Raw genomic sequence first — 15,959 nt, 5'->3', positions numbered from 1 at the left:
GCTTTTGGTACACCAACGTCAGATTGTACCAGGCAAATTTTCCTGCCCCAGCTGCTGCACCGCCGAAAGAAGTTTGCTCCCAGCCATCCACATGCCCAGCGGTTGAATGCTAGCTTGGCAAAATTGCTAGCACTTAAACTGCTGCCTTTTCAGTTGGTAGACTCTGCCCCCTTCCGTGAGTTTGTGGAATGTGCCGTTCCTCAGTGGCAGGTACCCAAACACCACTTTTTCTCACGGAAGGCGATTCCGGCTCTCTACCGGCATGTGGAAGGCAATGTCCATGCCTCGCTGAACAGGGCGGTCAGTGGTAAGGTGCATATTACGGCTGACTCATGGTCCAGCAGGCATGGACAGGGACGTTACCTAAGTTTCACGGCGCATTGGGTGACTCTGCTGGCAGCTGGGAAGGTTGCAGGACAAGGTGCAGTAGTGTTGGAGGTTGTTCCGCCACCACGCCTTCAAAATGTCACTACTAACGATTGTGACACACCTCTCTCCTCCACCCCCTCCTCTTCTTCTTCCTCCATGGCCTCTTCCTGTGCTTTGTCCTCGGAACCAGCGGTGCTCCGTAGCCATTCAAGGGGCTACGCAAGTACGCAGGCCAAAAGATGCCATGCGGTGCTTGAGCTGGTGTGCTTGGGTGACAGGAGCCACACTGGGGCAGAGGTTCTGTCAGCTCTGCAGGGGCAGGTTCAGAGGTGGTTGACGCCACGCCAACTTAAGGCAGGAATGGCGGTTTGCGACAATGGCACCAACCTCCTCTCTGCCCTACCACAGGGACAAATGACCCATGTGCCCTGTTTGGCTCACGTCCTTAACTTGGTGGTGCAGCGGTTCTTGGGCAGGTACCTGGGCTTACAGGATGTTCCGAGGCAGGCCAGGAAAGTCTGTGTGCATTTCCGCCGGTCATATAATGCCAGTGCTCTGCTGGCGGACCTCCAAAAGGAGTTTAACCTGCCCAAGAACCGCCTAATCTGTGTGACATGCCCACCAGGTGAACTCAACGTTGGCCATGCTGCAGCGGCTGCACACGCAGCAGAGGGCCATCAATGAGTACCTGTGCGACTATGGCACCAGGACAGGGTCAGGGGAGCTTATTTTTTTTCCCCACGCCAGTGGGCCATTATCAGGGATGCATGCACTGTCCTGTCACCATTTGAGGAGGCCACAAGGATGGTGAGCAGTGACAGTGCATGCATCAGTGACACTGTCCCCCTTGTCCACCTGTTGGAGCACACGCTGCGTGGAATAATGGACAGGGCACTTGAGGCAGAACAGAGGCAGGAAGAGGAGGACTTCCTTAGCTCTCAAGGCCCCCTTTATCCAGACAGTGTTCCTGCGTGCCCCCGATCACACAGGAAGAGGAGGAGGAGGAGGAGGAAGATTGTGTCAGTATGGAGGTGGAGCCTGGCACTCAGCATCAGCAGCAGTCTTTAAGGGATCAGTCCCAAGAAACACATGGACTTGTACGTGGCTGGGAGGAGGTGGCTGCGGACCTTGTCGTCCTTAGTGACCCAGAGGACTCCGGACCGAATGCCTCAGCAAACCTACGCTGCATGGCCTCCCTGATCCTGCAAAGCCTGCGTAAGGATCCTCGTATTCGTGGTACCAAGGAGAAGGACCAATACTGGCTGGCAACCCTCCTTGATCCACGTTACAAGGGTAAGATTGCGGACCTTATCTTGCCAACGCAGAGGGAGCAGAGGATGAAACATCTTCGGGAGGCCTTGCAGTAAGGTCTGTGCAACGAGTTCCCAGAGACTGGGAGGTTACAAACTCCTGTTTCTGGACAACGTGTTGCTGAGGCTTCGCTCAGTCAAAGAAGGAGCGGTGGAGAAGGTGGCCGTCTGACCGATGCGTTCAGACAATTTTTTGGTCCGCAGCCCCAAGGTATGATCGGTTCCAGCAACCATCGCCAGCGTCTGTTTTACATGGTGCAGGAATACCTAGGGGCAAGATCTGACTTGGACACCTTTCCCACCGAAAATTCTCTGGGTTACTGGGTCTTGAGGATGGATCCCAGGCCAGAGCTTGCACAGTATGCAATTGAGCTACTGGCCTGTCCTGCATCCAGCGTTCTTTCAGAACGCACAATTAGTGCTGCTGAAGGCTTTGTAAGCGATCACAGGGTGCGTCTCTCCACCGACTCGGTTGATCGACTGACCTTCATAAAAATGAATCAGTCTTGGATCACCACCAGCAACCAAGAACCTGATGCTGATGTAACCGAATAATTTTTTTCACATCCCTTCAAAGAATGCCTATTCTGATGCTGAGTAATTATCCTCTTCCTCCTCAATGATCATGCTGAAAGCTTGTAAGAACATTTTTGGTTCTGGGCGCCACCACCAGTGCCTAAGGCCCAATTTTTCAGCCCCTGTTTAACAGGGGCATGTAATTACAATTTTTGATGCAATACTTTGCAGCAGGGCTCGCTTCTGCGTTCCAACTAGAGTATCTGTGAGGGGTTGCAGTGTTGTGGCACCAGCACCACCACCACCACCAAAGGCCCAATTTTTCTGTTCTTGTTCAACAGGGGCATGTAATTACAATTCGTGATCTAATATTTCACAGCAGGGCCCATTTCTGCACCCACCAAGAGCGAGTGAGGACTTACAATGTTGTGGCACCAGCACCACCACCACCACCAAAGGCCCAATTTTTCTGCCCTTGTTCAACAGGGGCATGTAATTACAATTCTTGATCTAATATTTTAGAGCAGGGCCCATTTCTGCACCCACCAAGAGCGAGTGAGGACTTACAGTGTTGTGGCACCAGCACCACCACCAGCACCAAAGGCCAAATTTTTCTGCCCTTGTTCAACAGGGACAAGTAATTACAATTCTTGATGTAATATTTCACAGCAGGGCCCTGTGAGGGCTTACAGTGTTGTGGCCACAACAACACCTAAGGCCCAAATTTCTGCTAAGTATATAGGGCAGGCCCCTACTTTCTAACATCTAACTTACAAACGACTCCTACTTGCAAACGGAAGGAGACAACAGGAGGTGAGATGAAATCTACCCCTAGGAAGGGAAATTCTCTCCTGTAAGAGTTAATATGGGAAAATTATTTCTCCTTTCCACTGATGCTTTCCAATCCTTGTTCCACAAAAAAACCCAAATTTTCAAAAAACATTTGTCATTGGGACAAAAAGTGAGGTGAAATCTTCTGAAGAGGAGGACAGACAGCAAAACAAATGTCACAGGGGTGATAACCCTTCCCTATGTTTTCCAAAAAGCTTAAAAAATATTTTTTTGGCTGGAGCTAAACACGTTAAAAATGTACCCATTCAAAATTACAAACAGATTCTACTTAACAACAAACCTACAGTCCCTGTCTTGTTTGCACCGCCTGTATACTGCTGTTCAGAGTATATAGAGCCTGGTGGCCCCACACCTTTCCTTATTTTAATTTGGGTGCGGGGTTCCCCTTAATATCCATACAAGACCCAAAGGGCCTGGTAATGGACTGGGGGGTACCCATGCCGTTTGTCTCACTGATTTTCATCCATATTGCCAGGACACAACATTACATTAAACCCGCAAGCAGTTTTATGAGATTTTTTTCTTTAAAAATGTCATTTTGTGCAGGGACTGTTCTAAACACGGGAAACACGTGCCACTTTACAGGCATACTATAGACACCCCCCAGGTACGATATTTAACCACTTCAATACCGGCGTATTGTCATATGACATCCACAGATGGGATCTCCCATCCTGGGTGGACGTCATATGACGTCCTGGGATTCTCGGCCGCCGTTTGCTCGGCGGCCGCGATGTCCGCCAGTATATATCCAAATATATCCAAATAAATCCTAGTATATATCTCATATAAATCCTAGTATATATCTCATATAAATCCCCGTATATATCCCCTATAATTCCCAGTATATATCCCATATAAATCCCAGTATATATCCCATATAAATTACAGTATATATCTCATATAAATCCCAGTATATATCTCATATAAATCACAGTAAATATCCCATATAAATTCCCATGTAAATCCCATATAAATCCCAGTATAAATCCTAATCATAATTTCCAGTATATATATCCCATATAAATCCCAGTATATATCCCATATAAATCCCAGTATATATCCCATATAATTCCCAGTATATATCACATACAAATACCAGTATATATCCCATATAAATCCCAGTATATATCTCATATAAATCCCAGTATATATCCCATATAAATCCCTATATATATCCCATATAAATCCTAGTATATATCTCATATAGATACCAGTATATTTCCCATATAAATCCCAGTATATAACCCATATAAATCCCAGTATATATCCCATATATACCCCTGATATATCCCATATAAATCCCAGTATATATCCCATAAAATTCCCAGTATATATGCCATATATATCCCATGATATATCCCATATAAATGCCAGTATATATCAAATATAAATTACAGTATATATCCCGTATAAATCCCAGTATGTATCCCATATAATTATCAGTATATATCCAAATATATACCGGGATATAACGCATATACATCCTAGTATATATCTCATAAAAATCCCATTATATCCCATCTATTTCCCATTGTATACTTCATATATATCCCGGGATATATCCCATATCAATCCTAGCATACTGTATATCTCATATAAATCCAAGTATATATCCCTTAAAGCTCCTGTATAAATCCCAGTATATATCCCATATGAATTCTAGTATATATTTCATATAAATCCCAGTATATATCCCATATAAATCCCGAGATATATCCCATATAAATCCAAGTATACCAAGTATATATCCCATATAAATCCCAGTATATGTCCCATATAAATCCCAGAATATATCCCATATAATTCCCAGAATATATCTCATATAATTCCCAGTATATATCCCATATAAATCCCAGTATATATCTCATATAAATCCCAGTATATATCCCATATGATCCCAGTATATAACCCATATAAATTCCAGTATATATCTCATATAATTCAAAGTATATATCCCATATATACCCCGGGATATATCCCACATAAATCCCAGTATATAGCCCATATAATTCCCAGTATATATCACATATAATTCCCAGTATATATCTCATATAAATCCTAGTATATATCTCAAATAAATCCCATTATATATCTCATATAAATCCCAGTATATATAGCTAATAAATCCCAGTATATATCATATATAAATGCCACTATATATCCCATAAAAATCCCAGTATATATCCCATATAAATCCCAGTATATATCCTATATTAATCCCTGTATATATCCCATGTAAATCCCAATATATATCCCATAAAAATCCTAGTATATATCTCATATAAATCTCAGTATATATATCCCATATAATTCCCAGTATATATCCCATATATATACCGGGATATATCTAATACAAATCCAGGATATATCCTATATAATTCCCAGTATATATGCCATATCTGTCCCATGACATATCCCATATAAATCCCAGTATATATCCCATATAAATCCCAGTATTTATCCCATATAATTCAAAGTATATATCTCATATAAATCACAGTATATATCCCCTATAATTCACAGTATATATCCCATATAAATCCCAGTATATATCCCATATAAATCCCATTATATATCTCATATAAATCCCAGTATATATCCCTTATTAATCCCAGTATATATCATATATAAATCCCAGTATATATCCCATATAAATCCCAGTATATATCCTATAAAAATCCCAGTATATATCCCATATTTATCATAATATATATCCCATTAAAATCCTAGTATATATCTCATATAATTCCCAGTATATATATCCCATATAATTCCCAGTATATATCCCACATATATCCCGGGATATATCCCATACAAATCCCAGTATATATCCCATATAATTCCCAGTATATATGCCATATCTATCCCATGACATATCCCATATAAATCCCAGTATATATTGCATATAAATCACAGTATATATCCCATATAAATCCCAGTATAAATCCCATATAATTCCAAGTGTATACCTCATATATATTCGGGGATATATCCCATTTAAATCCTAGCATACTGTATATCTCATATAAATCCCAGTATATGTCTCGTATATATCCCATATAATTCCCAGTATACATCCAAATATATCCCAGTATATATCTCGTATAAATCCTAGTATATATCTCATATAAATCCCCATATATATCCCCTGTAATTCCCAGTGTATATCCCATATAAATCCCAGTATATATCCCATATAAATCCCAGTATATATCTCATATAAATCCCAGTATATATCCCTTATAAATCTGAGTATATATCTCATATGAATCACAGAATATATACCATAAAAATCCCAGTATATATCCCATAAAAATCTCAGTATATATCCTATATAAATCCCAGTATATATCCTATATATATCCCGGGATATATTCCATATAAATCCCAGTGTATATCCCATATAAATCCCAGTATACATACCATATAAATCCCTATATCTATCCCATATAACTTAAAGTATATATCTCATATAAATCACAGTATATATCCCTTATAAATCCCAGTATATATCCCATATAATTCCCAGTATATATCTCATATAAATGCCAGTATATATGCCATATAATTCCCAGTATATATCCCATACAAATCCTAGTATATATCTCATATAAATCCCAGTATATATCCCGTATAAATCCCAGTATATATCCCATATGAATTCTAGTATATATTTTATATAAATCCCAGTATATATCCCATATAAATCCAAGTATATATCCCATACAAATCCCAGTATATATCCCATATAAATCCCAGTATATATCCCATATAAATTCCCATGTAAATCCCATATAAATCCCAGTATAAATCCTAATTATAATTTCCAGTATATATATCCCATATAAATCCCAATATATATCCCATACAAATCCCAGTATACATCCCATATAATTCCCAGTATATATCCCATATAAATACCAGTATATATCCCATATAAATCCCAGTATATATCCCATATAAATCCCAGTATATATCTCATATAAATCCTGGTATATATACCATATAAATCCTTGTATATATCCCATATAAATCCTAGTATATATCTCATATAAATACCAGTATATTTCCCATATAAATCCCAGTATATAACCCATATAAATCCCAGTATATATCCCATATAATTCTCAGTATATATCCCATAAAATTCCCAGTATATATGCCATATATATCCCATGAAAAATCCCATATAAATCCCAGTATTTATCAAATATAAATCACAGTATATATCCCGTATAAATCCCAGTATGTATCCCATATAATTCCCAGTATATATCCAAATATATACCGGGATATAACGCATATAAATCCTTGTATATATCTCATATAAATTCCATTATATCCCATATATTTCCCATTGTAAATCTCATATATATCCCGGGATATATCCCATATCAATCCTAGCATACTGTATATCTCATATAAATCCAAGTATATATCCCTTATATCTCCCGTATAAATCCCAGTATATATCCCATATGAATTCTAGTATATATTTCATATAAATCCCAGTATATATCCCATATAAATCCCGAGATATATGCCATATAAATCCAAGTATATATCCCATATAAAACCCAGTAAATGTTCCATATAAATCCCAGAATATATCCCATATAATTCCCAGAATATATCTCATATAATTCCCAGTATATATCCCATATAAATCCCAGTATATATACCATATAAATCCCAGTATATATCTCATATAAATCCCAGTATATATCCCATATAAATCCCAGTATATAACACATATAAATTCCAGTATATATCCCATATAAATCAAAGTATATATCCTATATATACCCCGGGATATATCCCATATAAATCCCAGTATATAGCCCATATAATTCCCAGTATATATCACATATAATTATTAGTATATATCTCATATAAATCCTAGTATATATCTCATATAAATCCCATTATATATTTCATATAAATCCCAGTATATATCCCTTATAAAACCCAGTATATTTCATATATAAATGCCAGTATATATCCCATATAAATCCCAGTATATATCGCATATAAATCCCAGTATATATCCTATATACATTGCAGTATATATCCCATGTAAATCCCAATATATATCCCATAAAAATCCTAGTATATATCTCATATAAATCTCAGTATATATATCCCATATAATTCCCAGTATATATCCCATATATATACCGGGATATATCTAATACAAATCCAGGATATATCCTATATAATTCCCAGTATATATGCCATATCTGTCCCATGACATATCCCATATAAATCCCAGTATATATCCCATATAAATCCCAGTATTTATCCCATATAATTCAAAGTATATATCTCATATAAATCACAGTATATATCCCCTATAATTCACAGTATATATCCCATATAAATCCCAGTATATATCCCATATAAATCCCATTATATATCTCATATAAATCCCAGTATATATCCCTTATTAATCCCAGTATATATCATATATAAATCCCAGTATATATCCCATATAAATCCCAGTATATATCCTATAAAAATCCCAGTATATATCCCATATTTATCATAATATATATCCCATTAAAATCCTAGTATATATCTCATATAATTCCCAGTATATATATCCCATATAATTCCCAGTATATATCCCACATATATCCCGGGATATATCCCATACAAATCCCAGTATATATCCCATATAATTCCCAGTATATATGCCATATCTATCCCATGACATATCCCATATAAATCCCAGTATATATTGCATATAAATCACAGTATATATCCCATATAAATCCCAGTATAAATCCCATATAATTCCAAGTGTATACCTCATATATATTCGGGGATATATCCCATTTAAATCCTAGCATACTGTATATCTCATATAAATCCCAGTATATGTCTCGTATATATCCCATATAATTCCCAGTATACATCCAAATATATCCCAGTATATATCTCGTATAAATCCTAGTATATATCTCATATAAATCCCCATATATATCCCCTGTAATTCCCAGTGTATATCCCATATAAATCCCAGTATATATCCCATATAAATCCCAGTATATATCTCATATAAATCCCAGTATATATCCCTTATAAATCTGAGTATATATCTCATATGAATCACAGAATATATACCATAAAAATCCCAGTATATATCCCATAAAAATCTCAGTATATATCCTATATAAATCCCAGTATATATCCTATATATATCCCGGGATATATTCCATATAAATCCCAGTGTATATCCCATATAAATCCCAGTATACATACCATATAAATCCCTATATCTATCCCATATAACTTAAAGTATATATCTCATATAAATCACAGTATATATCCCTTATAAATCCCAGTATATATCCCATATAATTCCCAGTATATATCTCATATAAATGCCAGTATATATGCCATATAATTCCCAGTATATATCCCATACAAATCCTAGTATATATCTCATATAAATCCCAGTATATATCCCGTATAAATCCCAGTATATATCCCATATGAATTCTAGTATATATTTTATATAAATCCCAGTATATATCCCATATAAATCCAAGTATATATCCCATACAAATCCCAGTATATATCCCATATAAATCCCAGTATATATCCCATATAAATTCCCATGTAAATCCCATATAAATCCCAGTATAAATCCTAATTATAATTTCCAGTATATATATCCCATATAAATCCCAATATATATCCCATACAAATCCCAGTATACATCCCATATAATTCCCAGTATATATCCCATATAAATACCAGTATATATCCCATATAAATCCCAGTATATATCCCATATAAATCCCAGTATATATCTCATATAAATCCTGGTATATATACCATATAAATCCTTGTATATATCCCATATAAATCCTAGTATATATCTCATATAAATACCAGTATATTTCCCATATAAATCCCAGTATATAACCCATATAAATCCCAGTATATATCCCATATAATTCTCAGTATATATCCCATAAAATTCCCAGTATATATGCCATATATATCCCATGAAAAATCCCATATAAATCCCAGTATTTATCAAATATAAATCACAGTATATATCCCGTATAAATCCCAGTATGTATCCCATATAATTCCCAGTATATATCCAAATATATACCGGGATATAACGCATATAAATCCTTGTATATATCTCATATAAATTCCATTATATCCCATATATTTCCCATTGTAAATCTCATATATATCCCGGGATATATCCCATATCAATCCTAGCATACTGTATATCTCATATAAATCCAAGTATATATCCCTTATATCTCCCGTATAAATCCCAGTATATATCCCATATGAATTCTAGTATATATTTCATATAAATCCCAGTATATATCCCATATAAATCCCGAGATATATGCCATATAAATCCAAGTATATATCCCATATAAAACCCAGTAAATGTTCCATATAAATCCCAGAATATATCCCATATAATTCCCAGAATATATCTCATATAATTCCCAGTATATATCCCATATAAATCCCAGTATATATACCATATAAATCCCAGTATATATCTCATATAAATCCCAGTATATATCCCATATAAATCCCAGTATATAACACATATAAATTCCAGTATATATCCCATATAAATCAAAGTATATATCCTATATATACCCCGGGATATATCCCATATAAATCCCAGTATATAGCCCATATAATTCCCAGTATATATCACATATAATTATTAGTATATATCTCATATAAATCCTAGTATATATCTCATATAAATCCCATTATATATTTCATATAAATCCCAGTATATATCCCTTATAAAACCCAGTATATTTCATATATAAATGCCAGTATATATCCCATATAAATCCCAGTATATATCGCATATAAATCCCAGTATATATCCTATATACATTGCAGTATATATCCCATGTAAATCCCAATATATATCCCATAAAAATCTTAGTATATATCTCATATAAATCCCAGTATATATATCCCATATAATTCCCAGTATATATCCCATATATATCCCGGGATATATCTAATACAAATCCCAGTATATATCCTATATAGTTCCCAGTATATATGCCATATCTGTCCCATGACATATCCCATATAAATCCCAGTATATATCCCATATAAATCCCAGTATATATCCCATTTAAATCCCAGTATCTATCCCATATAATTCAAAGTATATATCTCATATAAATCACAGTATATACCCCTTATAAATCCCAGTGTATATCCCATATAAATCCCAGTATAATTTCTAAATATAATTTCCTGAATCTATATGCCATATAAATCCCAGTATATATCCCATATAAATCCCAGTATATATCCCATATAAATCCCAGTATATATCCCTTATAAATCCCAGTGTATATCCCTTATAATTCCCAGTAATTGTCCCATATAAATCCTAGTATATATCCCAAATAAATCCCAGTATATATCTCATATAAATCCCAGTATATATCCTATATAAATCCCAGTTCATATCCCATAAAAATCCTAGTATATATCTCATATAAATCCCAGCATATATCCCATATATATACCGGGATATATCACATACAAATTCCAGTATATATCCCATATAATTCCCAGTATATATGCCATATATATCCCAAGATATATCTCATATAAATCCCAGTACATATCTCATAAAAATCCCATTATATATCCCATATAAATCCCAGTATATATCCCATATAATTCCCATTATATATCTCATATATATCCCGGGATATATCCCATATAAATCCTAGTATAATATATATCTCATATAAATCCCAATATATATCCAGTATAAATCCCAGTATATATCCCAAATGAATTCTAGTATATATTTTATATAAATCCCAGTATGTATCCCATATAATTCCCTGTATATATCCCATATATATCCCGGGATATATCCCATATAAATCCCAGTATATATCCCATATAAATCCCACTATACGTATATCCCATATAAATCACAGTATAAAACCTAATTATAATTTCCAGAATATATATCCCATTTAAATCCCAGTATATATCCCATATAATTCCCAGTATATATCCCATATAATTCCCAGTATATATCCCATATAAATCCCAGTATATATCCCATATAAATCCCAGTATATATCCCATAAAAATCCCAGTGTATATCTCATACAAATCCCAGTATATATCCCATATAAATCCCTGTATATATCCCATATAAATCCTAGTATATATCCTATATAAATCCCAGTATATATCCCATATGAATTCCAGTATATATCCCATATAATTCAAAGTATATATCCCATATATAAACCGGGATATATCCCATATAAATCTCAGTATATATCCCATATAATTCCCAGTATATATCCCATATAATTCCCAGTATATATCTCATATAAATTCTAGTATATATCTCATATGAATCCCAGTATATATCCCCTATAATTACCAGTTTATATCCCATATAAATCCCAGTATACATCCCATATAAATCCCAGTATATATCCCTTATAGATCCCAGTATATATCTCATATAAATCCCAGTATATATCTCATATAAATCCCAGTATATATCCCATATAAATCCCAGTATGTGTCCCATATAAATCCCAGTATGTATCCTATATAAATCCCATTATATATCTTATATAAATCCCAGTATATATCTCATATAAATCCCAGCATATATCCCATATAATTCCCAGTGTATATCACATGTATATCTCGGGATATATCCCATACAAATCCCAGTATATATTCCATATAATTCCCAGTATATATGCCATATATATCCCATGATATATTCCATATAAATCCCAGTATATATCTCATATAAATCCCAGTATATATCCCATATAATTCCCAGTATATATCCTATATAATTCCCATTATATATCCATATATATCCCGGGATATAACTCATAAATCCTAATATATATCTCATATAAATCCCAGTATATCCCATATAATTCCCATTGTATACCTCATATATATCCCGGGAGATATCCTATATAAATCCTAGTATACTGTACATCTCATATAAATCCCAATATATATCCTGTATATATCCCGTATGAATTCTAGTATATATTTCACATAAATCCCAGTATACATACCATATAATTCCCAGTATATATCCCATATATATCCCGGGATATATCCCATATAAATCCCAATATATATCCCATAAAAATCCCAGTATATATATCATATAAATCCCATCTTATATCCCATATAATTCCCAGTATATATCTCATATAAATCACAGTATATATCCCATATAAATCCCAGTGTATATCCCATATAAAGCCCAGTATAAATCCTAATTATAATTTCCAGAATATATATCCCATATAAATCCCAGCATATATCCCATATAAATCCCAGTATATATCCCATATAATTCCCAGTATATATCCCATACAAATCCCAGTATATATCCCATATAAATCCTAGTATATATCTCATATAAATCCCAGTATATATCCCATATAAATCCTAGTATATATCTCACATTAATCCCAGTATATATCCCATATAAATCCCAGTATATACCCCATATGAATCCCAGTATATATCCCATATAAATCCCAGTATATATCCTATATAATTCCCAGTATATATCCCATATATATCCCGGGATATATCCCATATAAATCCCAGTATATATCCCATATAATTCCCAGTATATATCCCATATAAATCCCAGTATTTATCTCATATAAATACCAGTATATATCCCATATAAATCCCAGTATTTTTCCCATATGATTCAAAGTATATATCCCATATATACCCCAACATATATACCATATAAATCCCAGTATATATCCCATATAAATCCCAGTATATATCACATATAATTCCCAGAATATATATCATATAAATCCTAGTATATATCTCATATAAATCCCAGTATATATCCCCTATAATTCCCAGTATATATCCCTTACACATCCCAGTATATATCTCATATAAATCCCAGTATATATCCCACATAAATCCCAGTATATATCTCAATTAAATCCCAGTATATATCCCTTATACATCCCAGTATATATCTCATATAAATCCCGGTATATATCCCATATAAATCCCAGTATATATCCTATATAAATCCCAGTATATGTCCTATATAAATCCCAGTATATATCCCATAAAAATCCTAGTATATATCTCATATACTGTAAATCCCAGTATATATCCCATATAATCCCAGTATATATCCCATATATATCCCGGGATATATCCCATATAAATCCCAGTATATATCCCATATAATTCCCACTATATATCTCATATAAATCCTAGTATATAGCTTATATAAATCCCAGTATATATCCCATATAAATCCCAGTATATATTCCATAGTTTGTACACATTATAACTTTCACACAAACCAATTATTATACATGGAGCAGAATACATTTTTGCCTGAATTCAAATGATTTTATAGGATAAGTTTTATAACAGAAAGTGGAAAATATTTTTTTTTTTATGTTTAGATAATAAAAAATAAATCCCCCCCAGTGGTGATCAAATACCACCAAAAGAAAACTCTATTTGTGTGAAATAAATGAATACATTATATACATTTAGTTTGGGAGCAGCGCTGCATGACCGCGCAATTGCCAGTTACAGGATAAGTTCACCTTTCTTACCATGTTACATATTAGTGCTGCCCCCCTCCCCTCCCTCCTGGATCCTCGCTGTGACAGCAGACCGGGGATCTTCTTCACACAGACACCTTTCCACACTCCACCCAAGAAACAAGAAAACTTTGTCTGGAGTTCCACTTTAAGTGACATTTTTGTTACAGAATAATGGAAACATAAAAAGACATTTAATAATGTAGCTCCTTACCTAGGGGGTCCATGGGCACTAAAAATAATAGAATAGAAGACACAGAGTTATTTTTAATCTTCCATTGATTTAAAAGTTACTTTATACAGAGTAATGAGGATGTACCATGTGACCTGAGCCCCAGCAACCAATCAGATCTCAGCTCGCTGTGGTCACATGATAGAAGATATGATTTTTGTCAATGGGCCCTTATGGTGTTAATAGCTCTGATTTGTTGTATAATCTGAGGACCATCTATATCAGTGGTGGTCAAGGTTCTTGAACTAGGGGACCTCTGACATCACCAAAGGGCTACACATAATATTCAGGTGCCAGTCCTAGACTGGAGACACATTATATGAGACTGCTAAGATCTCTACTATTACGCCCCTTTACACATCAATGCTCCCACATATTTGCTATGAACAGCCCTCAGCGAGATCTATAGTAAAGGATCAGAAGGAAAAAGAAATATGAATGGACGACAAAGAAAAAGTAAGATGGAGTAAAAGAAACAAACCAAATCATTCAACTACCAGATTCCTGTCATTCACTGGCCTTAGGAAGCTCCTGGATAAGAAATGCACAGACTTCTGTATTCCGGGGCCCTGAGGGCCACACAGTAAGTGTCAAATGGCAGCATGTGGCCCCTTGGAGGCAGGTTGGGCTCCAGGGATCTAGATTCTGTGGAAGGAAGTTCCTGGTGTAACATACAGAGAACTCTATGGGGATGATGGGTAAATAGATATTGGTGGACAGTCTGATCCTTCTCTACCCTCTATTGTTACTATGGAGGCTTCACACTCTGGCCATAGTGCCGTCCTTACACCGTGCCCTGCAGATCAGGTGAAGAAAACTGCTGCATTCTCCTTCAGAAGCAGAATAATACTAATCCAGGGCAGGAAAAGAAGTTCTAAAGTGTGTTTAGGCAACACCAAAATGGAGAACATACCTAGGGGGTGGAGAGCTTATCTTGTGGACTCACCATAGTCCTTTAACTACATTGCTTACCACAATGGGACGAGGGATCAGTGTTCAGATGTTCATTCGAATGGAAATTACTTAGGGCGTTTGGCA

The sequence above is a fragment of the Aquarana catesbeiana genome, linkage group LG01 (genome assembly GCF_042186555.1).
Source record: "Aquarana catesbeiana isolate 2022-GZ linkage group LG01, ASM4218655v1, whole genome shotgun sequence".
In the NCBI taxonomy this organism is placed as follows: Eukaryota; Metazoa; Chordata; class Amphibia; order Anura; family Ranidae; genus Aquarana; species Aquarana catesbeiana.
This window is presented reverse-complemented; position numbering follows the sequence as displayed.